Here is a 21,283-nt window from a genome sequence, read left to right as displayed (position 1 = left end):
AGGATGGGGAGAAAGGGGAACTCTTTTGCACTGTTGGTGGGAATGCAAACTGGTGCAGTGACTCTGAAGAACAGTATGCAGGTTTCTCAAAAAGTTAAAAATAGAACCACCTTAAGATCCAGCAATAGCACTACTGGGTATTTGCCCAAATAAATACAACAACACCAATTCAAAGGGATACATCCATCCCTATGTTTATAGCAGCATTATTTACCATAGCCAAGATACAGAAGCAGCCCAAGCATCCATTGTTTAACAGGTAAAGAAGATGTGGAATATTATTCAGCCATAAAAAATAATGAAATCTTGCCATTTGCAACAACATGGATGGAGCTAGAGAGTATAATGCTAAGTGTAATAAGTTACTGACAGAAAGACAAATACAGTATGATTTCACTCCTAGGTGGAACTGAAGAAACAAAGCAAATGAGCAAAAGGGAAAAAGGAAAAGGCAAACCAAGAGACCAACTCTTAACTATAGAGAACACAATGATGGCTACCAGAAGGGAGGTGGGTGGGGGGATGGGTGACATAGATGATGTGGCTTAAGAAGAGCACTTGTAATGAGCACTAAGTATGAGAGACTAAGAGAAAAATTACCAGGTGTACTCACAACTGCAAAGAAAAGACGACCCCCCCCCCCATTCCCAAAACCAGCCAGGGCGTGCCGGGTTGTAGTCTGACCTAAAGACTGAACGATCAAATCCTGCTGAGTGGTTTGAAATAAAGGCGGGAACCAATCTAGTTCTGCTGAGCGTTCAAATTTAAATGTCAACCAGTAACAGCTCTGTAACCTCAAAAAAATCCCTAACTTGTTTGTGCCTGTCTATAAAAGAAGCTGTAAGATCCTTGCTGGGGGCCTCTTAGCATCACCGGCAACGAGTGCGCAGAGGACCGGGTTCCAACCTGCAAGAAACGACCCTTGCCGCTTGGCTTTGACTCTGGACTCTGGTGGTTTGTTTTCAGGGGGTCTCTCGAATCAGGGCATATCAAGTAATGTATGGAAGTACTGAATCACCATATTGTACACCTGAAACTAATACTACACTGTATATTAACTAATTGGAATTTAAATTTTTTTAAAAATGCTATAGGAAAAAAGTCATTTAAAAAGCCATTTTACCCATTGGGTTGATCCTTTCTCTCCTAGGGACAGTTATTGCTTTCTTGTTCATCTCTTCTTGTGTCCTGAGAACTTGGTTTGGCAAGTGTCAGGTTGGGACCCCCAAAATATGGCTGGGCAGAAATGTGGGTTGTACTCCACTTGCAGCTGGGGTCCTACTGACTTGCCAGCTGTCAGGGAAATTATCCAAGTCTTTCTTTTGGCTGCCTTAGGGAGTTACTCTGGATCTTGGGAGGACAGTATCTTTTGTACCCTATTTGGGGACACCTCTTCAATCCACAAGTTCATTCACTACTGCCAGGACTATTTACTATTTCTACTGGCTGTAACCTGACAAGATGTTTGTTTTGTTTTGCTTTTTTAACCTGAGATGATATTTGAAAGGATTATTATTATTTTTTAAGTAGCTCTATGGTCCAAAGTTGGTCAAATTCGAAGCTGTTATTAGGAGCCTGATAGGAACTTTTTTTTCAGTCCTTCTCCCCTAAGCTAAAATTAAGCTACGTATCTAGCAGGAAAGAAAAACATCTGAAGCCTTTAGGGGAGGGATTTACGAAACACCCCAAAGAAACACAACCTTAAATCTAGAACACAGCAAACTTCTGATAAAAGATTTCCACTCTGATATAAAAAGGAAATTGAAGATAATGTAATTGGATGGTTGTGACAGCCTCTTGATACCATTGAGGTTGCAACCCAACTCTTTGAGGAATTAAAAACAATTGTACTTGTCTTGCAAATTTAGTCTTTATAAGAATAGAAATGTGGCTCTAGAAATAATTCAAAGCCCACCTATCCTTTTAACCAATCCCCAAACTTCTCTATTCATCTCAAAAGGCTTGCAGATACTGTAAAATATCTGAATTTAGGAAACAAAAGTCCTTCTTGGAAATTTGCATTCCTGCTCTGTGCCTTTTGAGATGTTAAGTATTCTACTTGGTCTTCCCGAGGAAACAAGTAATTGTTATTGGGGAGGGGTGGGGGAGGAAAGGCTATTTAAAAACTCAGCCTACAAAAAATCTTAAAAGTTTCTTCCACGAATACAGGTAAAAAGTTTAAAAAGGTAACCCCTTAACTTATGCCATCTGCCACATATGAATACAACTGTTCTTTAGAAACTAGTGAGTTTTGTATTATAATGCCCGTCTTGCAGCTTAAAATTTTAAATGAAAGCTTTAAGATCTCTCTTTATATCTGTAACTGTCCATATGTTTATATATGTCTACATATGTAGGTTATAAATGTGGAATTTTTGTAACACTGGTCAGTATTGTCAAAATTAATTTGTAAAGAGCTCTATTTAGAGACAAACAAGTGTTTATATAAAGTATACTCTCCGAAATATAGAAACTAATCCAAATGTTTTTCAAGTTCACATCATTTAGGATAATCTTTGGTAAATAAAAGCAAGTTTAAGTTTGTTAGTTTAATTAAAACACACATCTTTAGAATTATCAGCATTAAATATAAATTTATTTTTATTCTACTTAGGTTTACTAAAATTCAAATAAGCTCATGTTACCTCTGTTATAGAATCTGTCATCAAAAAAAGATAACTTGTGGGGCGCCTGGGTGGCGCAGTCGGTTAAGCGTCCGACTTCAGCCAGGTCACGATCTCGCAGTCCGTGGGTTCGAGCCCCGCGTCAGGCTCTGGGCTGATGGCTCAGAGCCTGGAGCCTGTTTCCGATTCTGTGACTCCCTCTCTCTGCCCCTCCCCCGTTCATGCTCTGTCTCTCTCTGTCCCAAAAATAAATAAACGTTGAAAAAAAAAATTAAAAAAAAAAAAAGATAACTTGAGATGATGATTAGTTGTTTAATATCTTAAGAAATGTTCATGTAAAAATAATTTAAACAGATGTAAGGTAAAGGTTTATAAGTAAACATTTCAGGGGTGCCTGGGTGGCGCAGTCGGTTAAACGTCCGACTTCAGCCAGGTCACGATCTCGCGGTCTGTGAGTTCGAGCCCCACGTCGGGCTCTGGGCTGATGGCTCAGAGCCTGGAGCCTGTTTCCGATTCTGTGACTCCCTCTCTCTGCCCCTCCCCCGTTCATGCTCTGTCTCTCTCTGTCCCAAAAATAAATAAACGTTGAAAAAAAAAATTAAAAAAAAAAAAAAGATAACTTGAGATGATGATTAGTTGTTTAATATCTTAAGAAATGTTCATGTAAAAATAATTTAAACAGATGTAAGATAAAGGTTTATAAGTAAACATTTCAGGGGTGCCTGGGTGGCGCAGTCGGTTAAACGTCCGACTTCAGCCAGGTCACGATCTCGTGGTCCGGGAGTTCGAGCCCCACGTCGGGCTCTGGGCTGATGGCTCAGAGCCTGGAGCCTGTTTCAGATTCTGTGTCTCCCTCTGTCTCTGCCCCTCCCCCGTTCATGCTCTGTCTCTCTCTGTCCCAAAAATAAATAAACGTTGAAAAAAAAAAATTAAAAAAAAAAACTTTCAACAATAATTATACTTGATGTCTACAGACAGAGAGTTTCCAAAATCTTTTTGGTAACTTGAATCTTAAAGTTATACTGATATAAGTTCAATGATGGATATTCACTGAGTATCTAGGTCATTTCCAAATAATACAAAATATTGGAACATTAGTTACTGAACATAGGTCTATCCACTTTTGGCTTTCTTTTACAGAGGAACTAAAGGTACTTGGGCCTATTAATAAACATATTTATACCACACTGTAAAATTTACTATGAGGAAGAATATGCTTCTAGAAATTATAAACTCGTTTTATAAATTTGCCAATCCACAGAATGCTAATGTAACAGTCCCCCATTACTTACTTCTTAGTTTTCACTAGAAATTAAAGAATCTAATGGCAAAAAATTATAATCAATATATGTAATTAAACCACCTAGAGGGGCGCCTGGGTGGCTCAGTCGGTTAAGCGTCCGACTTCAGCCAGGTCACGATCTCGCGGTCCGTGAGTTCAAGTCCCGCGTCGGGCTCTGGGCTGATGGCTCAGAGACTGGAGCCTGTTTCCGATTCTGTGTCTCCCTCTCTCTCTGCCCCTCCCCCGTTCATGCTCTGTCTCTCTCTGTCCCAAAAATAAATAAACGTTAAAAAAAAAAAAAAAACCACCTAGAAATAATAATAGTGAAGGGAAAGAGTTATGTATGAAAAGTAGATAAGAACAGTAAAACGATTCCTTGTTCCAGAATGAGAGAGAAGAAAACATAGGACAAAATCTGAATGAATATTAAAAAGTTATAGAATATTTGTGGAAAAGGAATCTCGGGCAAAGATTATTTTGTGTGGTCAGGCTGACTAAGATTGGAATGAATTTATTTACATTTTTAAAGAATGAGTTTAATATCAGAAGTACACTGACAGAAAATTAGAATTTTGTTTTCTATTAAAAAGACAAAGTTTAATTAAGTTATTGGTCTGCTCTTAATACAAAATTGTAACCAAAAGTTTTTCTTTGGTTGGACAGCAAAGATTTTGTGTCCAAATCTTACCAAAATAATTTACTGGTTTTTTTTTTTAATTTTTTTAATGTTTATTTTTGAGAGAGAGACAGACAGAGTGTGAACAGGGGAGGGGCAGAGAGAGGGAGACACAGAATCCGAAACAGGCTCCAGGCTCTGAGCTATCAGCCCAGAGCCCGATGCGGGGCTCGAACTCACAAGCCCTGAGATTATGCCCGAGCTGAAGTTGGATGCTTAACCGACTGAGCCACCCAGGTGCCCCTTTACTGTTCTTCATGTTGTTTTTATGAGGTCTTTCATTACTCAAGAAAACCTGGTCTTCTCAATCTTAAGAGTCAAGTTTTGCTCACAACTCTGTAATTTTCTGTATCTGCCTTTAACATCTTCTATTGTCACCTTGGTTAAATAGATAAAAGTATTATTTCATAATGATCTGTGATCCCATCTGTCAAATGTTCAAACCTTTTGACATTTTCTGCACACATTCTCAATGGAGTTTCTTTGACTGCAAACTAACTCTGAGATTTCTCAGAGGGTCCCTGGAAAATCGCAAAGGATTTGTCTCTCACCTTGTAAAAGACTGATATTAAACTAATTAGGTGTATTTGGCATGTTAAATTCTATGAGAAGCATAGTGAAATAAGTGATGATAAACCTTCTTAGGTTTGTATGAATGCATGTTACTAATATTAGTGTTCTAAAAATTGCATGAAATTATTAAAAATCTGTCTTGGTATAATGTTATCAGTCATAATTCCTCTTATTATCTTAAAATGTTGTATGCCATAGGAATAACCACATTTCCTTGTCAATTCTATTATAATGAACTCTCAGCAGGTCTTTACCGGCATTTTTAAAACTCTTTGCCATTTTGCAGACAGTTACTGTTTTACTCTAATGCTTTTGCCAAAAGTGAGATTTATGGAAGGGATGCTACTAAGTACTCCTGACCACTGACATAGTGGTCAAATCATAAGGCACTAAAACTTGGGTGTATATTTCACTACTAAAGAAGACTCCACTTAACATCTGTCCCATGCAAATGCTTGAGAGATCTTAAAATCAAATTGACTAGAGGGGCGCCTGGGTGGCGCAGTCGGTTAAGCGTCTGACTTCAGCCAGGTCACGATTTCGCGGTCCGCGAGTTCGAGCCCCGCGTCGGGCTCTGGGCTGATGGCTCAGAGCCTGGAGCCTGTTTCCGATTCTGTGTCTCCCTCTCTCTCTGCCCCTCCCCCGTTCATGCTCTGTCTCTCTCTGTCCCAAAAATAAATAAACGTTGAAAAAAAAAATTTTTTTTAAAAAATCAAATTGACTAGGAACAAAAGTATCTGACACCAAGGTAGACTGCTTCCTCCAAAAATGTCAGATTAAGAACATTTCTTTCCATTCCTCCTTCCCTCTCTGATCATCCTTTTCATTCTTATACCATGAAAGTTTTTATGATTCTTTTGTTCATCTTTTGTCTTGCTCTGGCCTGGACAGATAATGCCAATGTTCACATATCTCAGTCCATGGCAAGGGGCATAGTAATCCAACCTACAAACAACTGTTGGATTTGCTATCATGCAAGGTAACCTGTAGTTACTCCTTTCATAAACGTCTCCCTGATTTCTAATACCTCAGTGTCTCTGGAACAAACTCAGCCTTCTATTGTGTGAGGACTCAAAACCCTGTCTCTGGTTAACAACCTTGTATCTAGACTCTGCACAAAGAAAGAGACATAATGCAAGGATAACCAGAATAAAAACCACCTATGCAGTCTAAAGACCCTTGAATTTTACTGGCCTCCCTGCCTATCACCTTTCCATTCCTGAGCCACAGACTCAAATGGGAATTACCAGGAGTCATTCATGATTCAAAATCTGCTTCCCTTGGCAGATCCCGACTGCCCTGGATAGGAGTATGTACAAATGAGGCTGTGATCAGGAACCTCTTCTTAACTCTTGAAGGTACTGCAGAAGCTGCTGCTAAAGTAACAGCTGCCCGACAAAAATTCTGACTCTAGGGGCAGAGTTGTTTTTGATAATAGTATAGTCTTTGACAACTTTTTTCCTAAGCGAGTGGTGTGTGTGTGTGTGTGTGTGTGTGTGTGTGCGCGCGCGCGCACGCACGCGCGCGCTATGGCCAACACCATTTGCTGCACTTGGATTGACACTTCTGGGGAAGTTGAGACTCCACTTATATTAGATCACTAAATAAGTCAGTTGGCTTAAGAAAGTGACTCTGTCAATGGGGTCTTTCTTTGACTTACTTGATTCTGATTGTATTGAGTCTTGGGAGCCATGGTTCTGAAGTGCTCTCCAAACATTGGGAATTATCCTGCTTATAATAATTATAGTAGTCTCCTTGGCACACTATATTCTCTTCAAAAGCTTCAAATGCATGTTTGCAGCCACTAACCACCAAGCAAATGGTCTTCCTAAGACTAGAACATCAGAAAAGGAACATGGAGAATGACCAACTTAAAGAATGTGAACATGGTGCCGTGATCTGTGAATGCTGCAAAGAGATTCAGCAAAAAGACATCATGTCCTGTGAATATCACACAGAGATTAAGCAAAACACTGCAAGAGCTCCAGGGAGGTAACAGGGAGTAGTGCTAATGCCTTAAATTTTGATCACATCTCTCAGGCTAAAAATCTAATCAAAAGAGAGAATTGTTAAAAACAAGACAACAGGCCCAGAGTGGAGTTGCTTATGCTAAGCCCCGTGTCATCAAACCAAGACTTGACTTAATCACAGTTTCAGCTCTCCTGGAAATGAAATCTTAAACCAGTCCATCACTGAATACTAGTGAGGTCATCTACCTGATAGACCTCTGCCATCCCCTAAAGCAAAGGTTCCAATAACCAACCTGCTTTTTTGGCCCATTAATACTTTCTTATTCCTACTCCCTTCTGCCTCAAAGCGCCTTTTAGTATAGTTCCTTAGAGCTTCTTTTCTATCTTCTAGATTGGATGCTGTCCAATTCCAATTGATTTTTACTCAAATAAACCCTTAACAATTTCAATATGCCACAAGCTTATCTTTCAACAATGTGCGGTAACATTTCAGAAGTACCCAGAAAAGTTGATGGCTTACAAAATTCTTGTCTGTGCACTGAAATATCTTTATCAGAGATCAAATTATCTTTTACTCCAAAACTGCCACAGGGTTTAAAACCAAAGGGCCTGGAATCTCTATTTGGAGATTTTAGTGATCCAAATAGCATACCAAAGCATACGTAACGGATCATCAGTGTTTTCCTAGGCATAGGCTTTGATCAGGTAGAAGGTATAGAAAGAACACATAGTCTCTGAAATCTGGGGGATGTGGGAGGAGCAGGTAACAGTCTGGATCACAGAGGGGGTATGGTGTGGAAAGGAGGGTCAAGAGGGCTGGAGCTGGCTGGCTTTGAGAATGGACTTCTATTAATGGAAAGAGGAAGTTAATTCTTAATAATAATAGTAGTGGTAACAACAACAACAACGTGATAGATGTTTCCTCAATTACACTACCAAGTATTTCATGTATCAACTCGTCTTATGGACCTCCAACAGCACCATGCCACTACAATTACATCAGAAGTACCACTTTTAAATTTTAAAAGCTGGGAAAATAAATCAATCAAAAGGTTTCATTAATTTGGACATCAATATGTTGGAATGTGTGGTGACTTGAATCATGGTGAGGCTGATGCTCCCCTTTGCTTGGCAAACTGCCTCTTCATTGATAATGCAAATTGTCACTGCAAACAGCATCTCTGGGGGGCGTTTAAAGTGCTTAAGGGAACACACTGTGCACTTCAGAAGCATTCCTTTTATATGCAATTAGTCTGTTCATGACACATCATTCTTATCTATTCATTAAAATAAGTCCCTGGCTTAGTTGGAAGCATTTTATGGATTTATAGGATCACAGAAGCTCAGGACTGGCTGGAACCCAAAGGTCATCCAGTTCACCACCTGCTGGTGGTCACTTCTCTCTCCGACATCCATGCGTGGGCCACCATTGTTTCTGATCCTGTCCACCAAACGGTCACTCTTCACGTCCTCTGACAGCCCTGGGAAAGATCATGGACTCTAGACTCAGGAGGATCTGCATCAAATCCTAACTTCATCCTTTACTAGTTACTTAAGCCTCAGTTTCCTCAAAAAGACTGTTTGCACTGTGGCTGGAGTATAGCATGGTCTCCCAATACAAACAGAAAGTAGATTAGTATTTGCCTGTGGGTCAGAATGGAAGGGACTACACATGGGTGGGAGGTTTCTTTTGGGGGTGATGGAAATGTTCCAGGACTGGACTGTGATGATCCAACCACCCTGTAAATTGACTAAAAGTCATTGAATTGTAGGTTCAAAACAAGTGAATTTTATAATATGTAAATTATGCCTCAATAAAGCTGTTTTTTTTTTAAGACAATACAAAAATACATAGGGATTTAATTTCCTTTAATTACAAAAAAAGCCCAAGGCGCTAACCTAATGGGGAGGGGGGTGGCAAGGAGAAAGTATATGTGACTAGGAAGCAAAAAGTGTTTCAGAAAAGATTCTGTTTTGTACTCTCAAGAAAATTACAGAAAAATTGTCTCAAAAGATAAAAAGTAAATCATAAGGCAGACTGAAGAAAATATAGAGTTCTATAACCCCTTAAAAGAAATCCATAAGATCAATGTGTTTAAGAATTCAGAATCTTTTGAATTTTAGAAAGGTAATATGGGGCATTTTCCATAAATTACATAACACCCCCAACAGGGTGTGTGGCAGCATCTCATAATTAAACACATTAATATTTCTTTAATGAAATGTATGAATATTCATACTAAGTAAGATAAATACAAGGCTATAAATAGACTCATGTCAGTTCAGGCACAGTTTTACCACCCAGGGAGTTTGCTACAAATTTCAGAAACATCTTGGTTTGTCAGACTTTTGAATTTTTTAGGAATAGAGATTTGGGGTTGTGGTGATTTTGCCATCACAGTCATCATGACCTTGCCTTTGACGTTACAGACGCTTTAGTGATTGTAACTTGTCTCCCTTCTTTCCCCACTGTCTTATTCCTGAGGACTGTAACAGTCTCTCCCAAGAGAGACCCTGAAGTTTTGGACCAAACGTGGGGATAGATGGAGCTTAGAGGAGAGTGAGATAACTGAAAGAAAACAGGATAAAATAGAAAATTTAAATGAGAAACTGTTCAGGATGGAGTGGCGAGAGAAGATCAAAATATTTTAACTCAGGGTAATGGGTAGGGAGTATACGCTTCAAAACTAGCACAAAAGCACAGGCAGTAGAAAAATGAATGTTTCAGGTCATCAGTAAGTTCTGTATCATTTGGCTTATTTCAGAATTACCCTACAGAAGTTTATAAAGCCTTGGAAATGATTTACCACCTGCTCTTCTCTAATCTTTGATGCACTGTGTGAGTGACCCTATCTTTCTACCTTCTCAGTGGGACCCTGGCTCAGCAGGGGTCCAGGGTGCTACAGCACCATGCCCAATAGAGCCAGACTTTTACCTCAGTCTGGTGACAGTGATGTGACAGCCCACCATGGCTGGGCAGACCACAGCCTATGTCCCTGAGCTTCAGAGCAACTCTTTAACTAAACTCCAAACTTCTTAAGGGCAGGAAAACTGTGAATCAATGTTGTATTTCCAGGGCCTAGCAAGCTGCTCAACAAATACGTATGAATTAATTGAACGGATTTAAGAGCAAACGGATTTAAGAGCATTTAAGAGCAAATAAAATTTTGTTAAATGCCAAACAAAAGTAGTTTGACGGTTCACTGTTTTGCAGAGACTACCAACCCTTGCGCTAGGGTCAAAAATAGTTTCATGGGGTGGAGGGGCCCCCCGGGTGGCTCAGTCGGTTAAGCATCTGACTCTTAGTTTCACTTCAGGTCCTGATCTCACAGTTCGTGAATTCAAGCCCTGCATCGGGCTCTGTGCTGACAATGTGAAGCCTGCTTGGGATTCTCTGTCTCCCTCTTTCTCCCTGCCCCTCCCCTGCTCCTGCTGTCTCTCTCTCTCTCTCTCTCTCTCTAAATAAATAAATAAATAAACAAACATTTCAAAAAATTATTTCATGGGAAGGATGCTTTGCTTTGGGTTCTCCTCATGCTACTTCATGATATGCGTTCTAAGTACCTGCTTCTCCTTGTGGACATCCAACATTAGAAGATGTGGCAGGTGAGCTGATTCTATATAGTTTTCTAACCTGTGACTCTTAGCCAAGGAATCATTAACCAGTGGCAAGACAAGAACAGAGCACGCATTTTTATCTTTAAGGTATTACCACATGAAACGAATTCACCACATTATAGGGCAAAACAGCTCCCACTTTTCCAGCAGAGAGCAGCTGAGAGGTTGAGGTGAGGGGCAGGCAAGTGACTTGTGTTGATGCTGAATTTCCACCACAAGCAAACAATTCGCGCTTAGACCGTATATTTATCTGGGTTGTCTTGGCAGACACCAAAGGGACTCTGGAGGGGCCGGTAAGGCCTTCCCAGCCAACATGTGGCCACTGCTTTAGGGACACGCAATCTACCACAGTCACATGCCAAAGAGATTTAGAGAAATCATCCCAAGTATCTGCATTTTCCTCGGGACTCTGTTTACCTTATTACCATATCTCCCCCACCCCACACACGTAAGCAATGTCATCGCAGACAAAAAGTATCTCAGACTCTCAGTTTTAGGTGAACAGACCACCCGTGTGATTTTCCTACACCTTCTGATGGAACCTCCAGTTGCAGGGAACACAAAAGCCAACATTCATGGACTTTCTGATAAACGCCTGGCATTTTATGCATCTATACACACTGTTCGTATTATTTTGTATCCCTGTAACGACTTACCTCGGTTTCCCTCTGCTTTCTACAGATGAGGAAACAAGTCAGACACCACAAGTGACTTTCACAGGCCCAGAGCTAACAAGAGAGTGAGGGTACGAACTCCCTCGTCAGGGGCGCCTGGGTGGCTCAGTCTGTTAAGCATCCGACTTCAGCTCAGGTTGTATCTCATGGTTCCTGAGCTGCGTGTCAGGCTCTGTGCTGACAGCTCAGAGCCTGGAGCCTGCTTCAGATTCTGTGTCTCCTTCTCTCTCTGCCCTTCCCCCACTCATGCTTTGTCTCTCTCTCTCTCTCTTCTTCTCAAAAATAAATAAACATTAAAAAAAAGAAAAGAAAAGAAAACAAACTCGCAACTCAGAGCGCTTCCCTCTTTCTGCTTGCCAAGGGGCCGAGTCTAATGGCTCCAGAGTATGGGTGAAATTGCTGCCCTTACACCTTTCACCTGTGGCCATGTGTCCGCCCTAGGAGGCCTCGGAGCTCAGGCCAGGCCCCTCTGATGTGTGAAGACAGAGCTCGGGTCCACCCTCCTCAGGCCAAATGTCTTCAGCTGTTATCCCAGGGCCAGGTGTCCCCCCTGTAGAGGGCGCTTCCCTGCCCTACAGGACGAGGACAGGGCAGGGAGGCCAAAGGAGGACGCCATGAGCAGCTGCAGTTGCTTATTTGGTGACTGGAAAAGCACGCGGAGAAATGGCTTTGTCTTTTGAGACCTTGAGTCTGAAGCCCATGTCAAGAAAGCTGCTCATCTCTGTTCCTGTTATCCTGGTGGGAGACATGAAGAGAGGTGCATGCAGGTTGGACTGGGGATGCCCTCAGAACACTGGGGCCTATCTTTTTTAGCCTCTGTTTTTTTTTTAAAGCTTTTCTGTTTTGCTCTTCCTTCCTCTTTTGCTCCTTCCCTTCCTTTTTCTCCTCACAGCATCACATTACAATAGAAATCCCAGTGAACTGAGAATCTAAAAGTCAGGGTTCAGAATCTGGCCTTGAGCCTCACTGCTGGGGTGCCCTTTGGCAAGTCACGGCAGCTTCTTGAGCCTCACGTGGTGCCTTACTTCTGTTCGGAGAACTAGAATGACTCACATTTAGTGGAGACAGTTACACTACAGGAGGAAGCATGCAGAAATGTATATTCTGCATGAAATGCCATACACCACGAGGGCTGTTTGCTGCATGATGGAGGGGAGTGGGAATGCCCAGTCACAGCGCTGACCACGGCCCTGGGCTTGTTCCAGAGGTCTGCACGCGTTATTGAGTATCATCTCATATGGTGGTAGAACCTGAAGGAATGTGGCCTGGAAATTTCACTTACCAGTTAGCAATAACAGGAGGGAGGACAGGGCTGAGGACATTGTTTCAGGCAGTCATATATAAAGACCCCAATCATCTGGGTGTGGTTTCAACAGAGGCACAGTAGGTAAGTTATTAAATTAAGTAAACATCGCAGATGAGACACCCATTCAGTTAAGTTATCACGCAGCCAAAGAAACTCACATTGGAGAATATTCAATGATATGGCTGCAGTATTTTTAAGTGAAATAAGCTGGCTGCAAAACAGAATATACATTATGAGCTTTCCATAAACATACAGTTTACAAAGGGGAGAACATACCCCAACATGTTTGCTTTTCTTATCTCTAATTAGTAGAACCGTGGGTGAATTTTATTATTTCTCTTTGCTTACTGGTACCTCACTTTTCTGCAATAAAGATGCATTGCCTTTGCAATAAAGGATTTTTTTTTTAAACAAACAGACTCAAACAAGTCCAAATTGATCCATTCATTCACTTCTCATGTCCTGACTATAGTGCTTGGCCCAATGACTTCTCCAGCAGCTGTGTGGATGTATTTCTTGTAAATAAACTGCATCTTTGTCCCTGAATTCTAGGAGACTCAGCCCTATCTCAGCATTGGCTGAGAAGTAAATCGCTCCTCTGGCTACCCTGGAAATCACTGTCTGCAGACAGTTTGCATATAGGTGAATTAATGAATCTACACCGGGCTGTTTTTGAAGCCTGGTAGGAATGCTCAGCCATATTGTATAATGTATACACAGATATGCTTCCATGAGAGCAAAGGCAACTAGTAATCATTCTTGACAACACATGTGTTGTGCATGCAGGTATACGTATACCTGGCAAAGTATGGCTTTGCAGTGGCTATTAATATATATGTCACAGAGAGAGATAAAGTATGGTTTAGTAGAAGACCAGGGCACTGAGAATGAAATGTTTGTTCTGGTCATCTCCTGCAACTTGTTCGAGACCATTCTGTCGCATGTGCCTCAACGTACTCTTTTGTGTGGGAGCCACAAGCTGGTCTCGTGGTAGCAGCACCGACCTTTAAATAGACAAAGCTGAGTCTGAGTCCCAGGGATTTGCTTTGATGGTTGTTTATTTAACTTTGGGAGCCTCCGTTTTTCTCTCTGCCCAGTGGGCAATAATGCCTTTCTTCTGGGGTGTTATGCCTGGCACACAGGAACTCTTCTGCAAACGACAGAGAGAATGACCTGGCAACTGTAGCTCCCACTTAAAAGGAAGAGATGAGAGTTGGGTTCCTTTGTATTCCACCATTGAAGTTCTGCAGCGTGCCACACGTACACAACGTTGAGGATCAGCAACAAGGCACACTGCTCACCTGAGATGCACCTGAAACAAAAGGGTCTCATGCTTCAGGAGCATCAAGAAACAGCCTGCTCCAAAGATGTGCTTTATCTTGATAATAAAGCTTCCTCTTTCCAGCAATGGAACTTTTATATGTTGACAATGTTAAATAAAGATCTTTCTAAAATATATTTTACAGTAACTATCCATTATCCGGGCTTCTTAAACTGAATATACTGACTTACATGTAAACTTTCATTGATATCTCGGGTCCCCATTATTAGACTGTGGGATGACAGCTCTCTTCCTGCATTACTGTGTATGTGTATCCTCTCCCTTCCTTGGTGCTAGTTCTTGTTTCTTTTGCCGCTATTGTACCTGCCTTGAAAAACAATCCTTAGCCCTTTCCAGTTGTAAAAAAACAATCAGGGCTATACAATTATCCAATGCAAACTCCCTCTTGGAGAAATAAGCATATTTGGAGAGGTGAAGAGAAACAGTGGAGATAAGTTTTCTTCAAGGTGTTTAATAGACTATGGATTGGGGAGCTGAGTAAAAGAGCTTAATAGGACTTGGATGGCAAATAAAAATCAATAAGGATAAAATAAAAGTCTGCTCAACGAAAGAAAGTATATGGCTTGAGTCCAGCCACTGTGTGGCACTTCCTTTCCCGAGACCCTCAGAAATCTTTTCTATACAGCCCTGGGATCAAGAGGGCTGAGGGAGCTGGGAAACTGACCTCCAGATAAGAGAGCTGCCTATATGCACACACTCACACACAGACACGCACACACACACACACACACTCCCCATGTGTGCATACACAGATACACACGCATACACAAATGGAGGAGGAGATTGGGTCCCTATACAGGCTAGCTCAAAGAACTAAGCCCCATTTAACCCCTGTTGGCTTAAACAGGTCTTTTTTTAAACGATGCACTTTGAGATAACCTGGAGGAGATCTGCGCTGTGAATGTGTTAAAGGGTTTGAGAAATCTACACCAGAGGGAGTCAAATCCTTATTCTCATTTCCTGCCTATTCCCGCAGCCACTGCCTCACACACCTATTGAAGAAACATGCCTTTTCTCTCCAACACCACAGAACACCTGCCAGAGAAGGAACAAATACAAAAACTTGAACAGCATCTCAAGAGTGTTCCCCCTTTGCTCCTCACCAACTACTGACAATCAATGTAAAAGTAATCCTAGTTTTTATTTGAAGCTATCTTGGCTTTAAAGAACCTTCCAAAAAATGATTGATGCGATGAATTAAACCCGTAGGTAACCCCTGAAATCTGCTTTGAATAGCAACAAATTCCTAACAATATCTTCAACGCCTGCAGCAACGAAATCTAATCTCTGAACTCCTAAAGGTCAAGATTTGCTGTCTGGTAGCACGGCTCAAGAGTAAATGCTCCCTAATGCTGCACTAGGCGATTGCTTTGCACTCCAGACAATGTCAATTTTGTCCAAGTAGCTGCAGATGTGTCTAGCATTAAGTCAGAATGGTGTCAAGGGCCCTTCTTGAACACCGGCTGCTTCTCAGAGAAACTGGTCCTAAAGCCCTAGTCTATTACAGTCCATGCCCAAAAGGCAGACATTTAAGGCTTAAAGGAGGATGGAGAATAAAGCTGCATTAGATTTTTTAATGTTTCTGAGTCAGGAGACCCAGGGGAAGAAATTCTCTGGTGATCCAAATGTCCTTCCCTCTCCCCTCTCACCAACATTCTTTTGGATTTCCTGATTAAGGTGCTGCCACAATATCTATGGAGTCCTACCCTTGAGCTGCTTTCCTGATAAACCATTCATCACTGCTCTGGCCTGTTCCAGCTATGGAAAAGCTATAATAGACTAATGAACCCATTAAATTAAGAAGTGTATATGTTACAGGAAGTAATGTACCACGGGAAGGCATGCACTGGGGGCAGGGGAGTAGAGATGGAACCATCCTCTGAATAGAGTACTCAGTATAATGAAGTCTGCAAATGTATCAGCTCCCCCATCCCCAGCCTTGCAAAGAAGACACGTTCCCCCCCACCCCCAGGAACACAATACACCTCTTTAGTTTAAATGCTGTTGTTTTTAAAAGCAGGAAAACACTGTAACTGATTTGAAAGCGTACTTGACCTAGCTCTGGGTGAAGATATTTTGGTTTTTAAAATTGGTAGGGCTTTTTTTTTTGCTTTTGAAATTTTGTAGGGCTAATGTGTAAGCCAACTAATAGGTCTCATAATTAATTGATAAAACCGTACTCATCGGTCACCATCAGTGTTTCTGCTACTCTGGAATAATCTACTTTTAATACTTTTCCTTCTACGTTCTTTTCACCCTGTGTTAGCCTTAAAATAAGCAAAAGTCTACCTGGGGCAGGTTGCCATGAGTTCCCATTGGTGTGCCCTGCCAGTCTGTGGAGGAAACGGTTACGTCATTCCTCGTGTCAAACAAGACTCTTCCTTTTGGTAGAACCATCTCACGTTTCACTTGGCAGCATTGGTGAGACAGGATGAGGGAACATGTGACATAATTTTCCAAACTGAATTTCCCCTTAACAAAAGGTAAGTAACAAGTGGCAGCCAGGCTACCGCCAATTCTCTTAGAACTGGCTTCGTCCAAAACCCCCATGGCAGGGCACTCCACAGATGAAATGTCATTTATGGGCGTCTGGGAGGCTTAGTCTGACTCTCGGTTTCGGCTCAGGTCATAATCTGACGGTTCGTGAAATCAAGCCCTATGCTGGGCTCCGTGCTGAAGGGGTGAAGCCTGCTTAGGACTCTCTCTCCTTCTCTCTCTGCCCCTTCCTTGTGTGCACGATCTCTTTCTCTCTCTCTCTCAAAATAAATAAATAAACATTAAAAAAAGAAATGTCACTTGTTCTGTGAAATCAATAAAAAGCCAAGCCTAATTTGTCTGCATCAGGAAATGTGCTGTTATTGATTTTCTTCTTCACTTCAGTCTTGATTGCATCATGCTTCTGATCCTCCTTTTCTGCTGGGAACTTGCACTGGATGCCAAGCACCATCCGGGAGGAATGCTAGCTGAGCCCAGGGGTATAAACTCAGATTCCATGTAGGTAACATAAATGAGTAAAGAGAGCAGATATAATACAATAGTGAGTGGTAGGACCTGTGGTGACTTATCTAGTCTGTGACTTATCTAGGTTGAGTCACGTGGTGCCATGTACAAATGCTTCCTTATATTGCTGGATCGTCTGATTTTTTTGAAGAGAAATACAGATTCTACTGTGGGTGGAATCTCCAGATTGTTAAATATTGGCTAATATAGGCAAACAAAAATTCAGCTGCCTACCAGATCTAGCCCTTGGGATGTCATTTGTAATTTCTGCTTTAAACTCATTTACAGTTCAGCTCAAATGGGAAGTCATCTATCTAAACAGAAGGGTTGGTAGGGAGACCAAGAGTGGTGGAGAGGCAGCATGAGATTTGCCTATAATTGGACCAGCTGGGGGAGAATTCAACCTGCATGTCCACACAGGCCTGCAGACTGAGCAAATTCCAGGATTCTACATATGGGAATGGGTTCAAAGGCCTCTTACTCTAAAAGTGGGAATACAGGGCTAATTAGTGCCAAGAGAGGTCAAAACTAAAAGATGTAGCTAAAGAGGTTAGGAAAGGTGAATTGTGAGTACAGACAGCCCAAGGTCTAAACTGAGGATGCTCTTATGGACTGAACGCTTGTGTCCCCTCAGAATCCACGCGTTGAAGCCCTAATCCCCAATGTGATGGCATTTGAAGGTATGGCTTTTGAGATTTAATTGGGTTTGGATGAGTTCATGGGGTTGGAGTCCCCCTGGGATTGGCTGGTGGGGGTGCAGGCATGTGCTTACTCACCCTCCCTCTCCCAGTGTCCCTCTCTCTCTCTGTCTCTCTGCCATGTGCGGATTCAACAAGAAAGCGAACACCTATAAACAAAAAGGGCCCTGACCATGCTGCCACCCTAATCTCAAAACTCTAGCCTCTGGAACTATAAGGAATAAATGTTTATTGTTTAAGCCACCCAGTCTATGATAGTCTGTTACAGCGGCCCAAACTGATTAAGACACACGCTTAGGAGAATTTATCACACCCACCAGTTCTGATGGACTGGGCTGATAGGCTGCTGGGTGGCTGGGAAGCTAAGGGGAAACAGTGCTGAGGAGAGCAGTACCTTGAGTGCAGTGACTTGGCTATTCCTGGTCTAAAAGCGCCTAAGATTTGACGGATGACCAACTAGTTCTTACTTGGGTGGACAGTTCTACAACATAACCACGGGCCCTCAGAATCATCTTGCTTTGTACCTTTAAGTCATGTTTATAGAGATTCTACAGAATACATCAGAATTTGGACTTACATCATGCATTTTGAAACAATAATGAACATTCATCACATCGGCAAGAACAGTTAAAAGTATAGATTCTAAATTGAGCGATTCAGTATCTGTCATTATAAAGCAAAACACTGAGTGATAACATGTAGAAAGGTGTATCTGCCCCGTACGTGGCCCTTAATATTTGAGTCTTAGAATTACGTGAGTCTTTTATTCACTCTTTGGAAACCCACTGAAGTGGACACAGGAGTGCACTACTCGCATTCCCCTCCAGGACCTGGCAATTCACTCTCCCAGCTGCTGGCAGTGTTGCCTACTGATGGCTCGCAGCTGAGTCCTCTCCAGGACCTGCCTTCAGCCACAGAGCTGCTCCTGGGGGCAGCCTCCATTCAATGGCTCATCGAAGGAGGATAAAACGTCTTGACCTCCCTTGCTTCAATTGGAACAACTCAGAAGGGCCATCCTAGTTCCAGAGCTCCCGTAAGATCACCTGAAGCCTCTGCTGCAACTACCTCACAGTTCAGTACCTCCCCTGCCCAATCCTACCTCCTTCACTCTCCATCCTGCACATAAATCTCAGAATCTGTTTCCTGGAAACTGATATACAACACGGATCAAGCTGAAATATATATAGAATAATAAAATATCAAAGACGCTGTATGCCAGGCAAATTTTAAATGACTTTCCTATAGATGGGATAAAACCAACAATTTAGGGAAGCAAGGAAGTTATTTGTCAATAATATCATCTTTACCTATGTGTAAGAAATACATGTTGTTTCAGTTTATCTAGGATGCTCCTCTATTCATCTGGGGGACTTCTCACATCATGAGATCTGAGGAGCAGGTGGCAACTGTTGGTACCCAAGTCCCTAAAGACAGGAGGAGGCAAGTGACCCTGGTCTGACCTATCTAAAGTGATTAGTCCAAGAGAAGGGCATGTGACTGAGGCAGAGCAAAGCAGAGTCATTCCACAAGATTTAATGGTACAGACCAAAAAAGACAGGCTCTTTCTTCTTACATCATAAACTATGATAATGTAAGCCTAGAGCTGCTAGTGGCCATGCACTTCACTCCCATTTACAGCAGAAGAGAATAAGGCCAACACACAGAGAGAAAAAGAGCCAAGAGGGGAAGAGATAAAGAGAAAATTGTCTATGCCCTTGGATCCAACTGTGCCTGAAGTCAGAACCTTGGCCATTCCAATTACATAAGCCAAAAATATTCCCCTTTATTTTGCTTTAGCTGTGTTGAGTTGGGATGTCCATCGCTTGCTGCTGAAGGAGTCCTGACTGATTCGTTGCATTAATCATCCAGAGGCAGATTAAAACAAAACCAAATGACAATTAGCATTGCTATAACAGCAAAGTAGAGGTCCCTAGCATCAGAGGCCAAGAGCTGTACCAAATCTGAGCAAGGAATGCAGTCATGAAAAGGAGAGGATGCATTCTGGGGGAGCTCTTGGTGAAAAGCTCAAACCTAGAAGCACTCTTACTATATAGGCAGAAATAAAATGGGGTTTTCAGTATAAAAAAGTCACGGATGACCCATGAAATAAAACAAATGGGACAATTAAAACTCTACCTGGTATTCTTAGAGTGGAGGAAACAAAGTATTGAGTTGAGGTCAGGAGCCATGGAGGAGGGAGACCTGACTTGGGGGCTCAGGCTAAGAAGGCTGATAGCAGTGGAGAGCGCTCAGGTCCAGGCAGGCAGTCTGGAGGAAGGGGCTGTCAGACTCATGTTAGTGGAGGGGCCTTCCATGTCAAGAAGGAAGCAGGTGACAAGGGACAGTCCCAGTGGTTTACCCACATCCTGCAATTCATAAGGGGCATAGTAGCTGTGAAGCTAACAGAAATTAAACTTCAGCACTCCTTACTTGCAAAGCCCTTTAAAGATCTTATGAAGGGCTCTTGTAATTTGCTTACATGATCATATATGTTTCTAAAATTTGCAAAAGTAAGATATGTTAGCCATAGTTGGTTAACAAGAAGTTTAAGATGCTGTCTCTTATCTGATTTCCCCTCTTTCATACTGAGCCTTGCGTTCTGTGGTGTTAAAGTGGTCACAAGCACCTTGGGTATCCAGCTAAGGGGAAGTTGAGTTGGGGACCCATTTTGATCGCACTTAGTGGATTATATTTATGTTGTTCAAGGTCTCTTCCACGCACAGTTATTCCAGTATTGCTTACTGTCCTGGGATAGGAATGTCTTCCAGGAATACTCCAGTCACTTGCTTTGCTGGCTCGTAATGTGCAGGGCAAGAGGTACAGAGTCATGAGAATGTGTCCTTTGCCACCTGACACCAAACATGTGGGGGTATGGAAGGAGAAAGACATTCTGAAATATACAGAGCCAGAAAGTAGTTCCATGGAATATCCTTCAGTTCTCATCACCTAGTCAGAACAGAATTTGCATCTCCTGTCAACAATAAACTCAGTAATGCAGGGCACATGACAACTACACATTTTCTAGAATTCTGGTAAGAATAGCATGATTTAGAATATATAAGAATCCTTGTGTTTATAGGCACAAACCTTTAGCAATCGTCCAAATAGCTGAGGCTTTTATGTGACAAGCTATAAGCTGTATGCATTTTCACAAAAATACTGAATCAAGTAATACATTTGATTCATCTACAAAACACGACATGAATAAGGATACCACAAAATTCATACACTATGTGCCCATAAAGAGGGCTTTAGCAACAAAATGGTTAACGTAGGATATTATTTCAAAGAATGTTTAAGACTAGTCCTCGCACAAGAAAATGGGAAATGTTCTTAAGTCTTACAGCTCTCCAGTGAACGAAACGGAGTGAAGTTCTTCCCAAATTTAAAAACAATCCTAAAAACGGATGTATATTACCAATAATAACTTGTGAAGGTGGACAAAAAGGTCCTCTAAATGGTAAGTGAAAAAAAATGTTGTCAACCATATTAAAGGAAATTATCTTTGAGGAAATTATTT

Source organism: Leopardus geoffroyi, chromosome B3 (genome assembly GCF_018350155.1).
Source record: "Leopardus geoffroyi isolate Oge1 chromosome B3, O.geoffroyi_Oge1_pat1.0, whole genome shotgun sequence".
NCBI classification, from domain to species: domain Eukaryota; kingdom Metazoa; phylum Chordata; class Mammalia; order Carnivora; family Felidae; genus Leopardus; species Leopardus geoffroyi.
Note: the sequence above shows the minus strand (reverse complement) of the source record.